The following is a 1915-nucleotide window of genomic DNA, read 5'->3' on the forward strand; positions in this document are numbered from 1 at the left end:
TAATACTGTTCAGTGTAAAGACAGTCTTTCTGAGGTAGACTGTTCAAGTTCAAGGACAAGTCTTTTTCTTAGGAAATGCATGACATTCAAAAAAAGACAACAAATAAATACTACATGTACAATATGTAGCAATGAGGTAGAAATGGTTATAAAGAACAATGTTTGAATATACGTCAGATGAAAAAAGAAAAAAAAAAAGAAATGAATATTCTCTAGCAACTGTATATAATCCACAAGGAGAAACACACACACACACACACACGCACACACACACACACACACACACACACACACGAGACACACACAGAGAGAGAGAGAGAGAGAAAGAGAGAGAGAGATTGAAATAAACTTTTGCTTTTTTTTTATATCATAAGACAACAAGAAAGAATGAATGTGCTCCCAACCTTGGTGTACTACAGAACCATTTTATAAATATTTAACATTCTATAGGACTGATTCATATATTCTCACACAACTCTGTGGCAAGGCTGACCCATGCTGCCGACATTCTACATATCACTGAGACAGGGAGGTGAAATTTTCCTGCTTTCAGTCTAATTGTCTTTGACAATTGCAGTGCCTAGTGCTACACTGCTTGTGTTGTATTTAAAAACAGGAGAAAGAGGAGAGACTTGTTCATTAAAGATGCAGTATCCCTGGTTCACACAAATGCATCTGGCAGGTTCAAAATCGAATGTCAACCAGAGGTCTCAGCAGAGTGTGAGCCTCAGTTCATGTGTTGGTTAGTCACAAGTACAGCTGGTTTTGAATTCTGAAATACTAATAGCTCCACGTTTGCTAATGTGCTTCATATGAAAATCGGCAAGTGATTCAATAACCAAAGGTTTTACTTTTCAAAAGAAAAAAAACATATGAAAACACTCGGAACTGTCACGTGGTCATGTGTATCCGCACATGTGAAGAAAAGGAAGGAACCAGTTGCTTCTGAATAATGTAAAAGAGATGTTAGTTTTAAAGTTCAAATAAGTGGTGGTGAAAACAGCACACACATACACACACACACAAACACACACGCTAATTACATATATATATATATGTGTACATATATATACACATATATATATATATATTAGAACTTTACCTTAGTGGCCTCAATACTTCAACAAACTGTGTCCCTTTCACTTTGCAAAATACAGTTTCAATGATCATGATAGCCAATTCTTGCTAAGAAACATGAGAATGGGATTCTAGTAGCATCTTTCTGTTTGGAGTTGGACACGTTTTCAGAGATACACTTTCTAAATGCCTCTAAAACGTATTTTCCAACCCACGAATAGATGTAAATTTACAAAGACCTATTGTAGGAATTAATTTGGACTTTTTGGGATGTATTCTTCTGAAAACTGCATAGCCAAGTACTATGCAGCCCATGTAAATTGACCTTGCTATTTTACATAGCATAGCCTCTGGATAGCTTTTATCACTTGCCCAGATGGTGCTTGGCCTATGTATTTTAGTGGAATGGTTTATTTTCTCCTTGATAGGTTTCAAATGCACAAGAAAACATTATACCCGTCTATCTGCATTTGAGTGGAATACAAACTGACTAATAGATAAACATTCTGTGTGAAAGTAAATAGCCTTAAAGTATACTGCCTTCACATTCCATTGATCAGCTCAGTCAGCAAAGTTTTCCATATCGTCACTAATGTTCTAAATATTTTGGTGAGAAGCATGCCAGGAGTGTAGGGTATTTCCATTTGTGTCACACGTAAGGTCATTATGAACTACCTCTTGAATTTCTATTGATCCTTCTACTGAAGTAGTTTCCTTCACTTCCTTTTTGTTCCTGTTGGAAATGTTATTGCAGTTGGGAAGAAGAGAATTAGGGGCTGTTAAGTGGACTGGCTCAAATCCCCTGGCCAGACGGCAAGGGATTCGGACTGGCTCATTA

The sequence above is a fragment of the Panthera leo genome, chromosome C1 (genome assembly GCF_018350215.1).
Source record: "Panthera leo isolate Ple1 chromosome C1, P.leo_Ple1_pat1.1, whole genome shotgun sequence".
Taxonomy (NCBI): Eukaryota; Metazoa; Chordata; class Mammalia; order Carnivora; family Felidae; genus Panthera; species Panthera leo.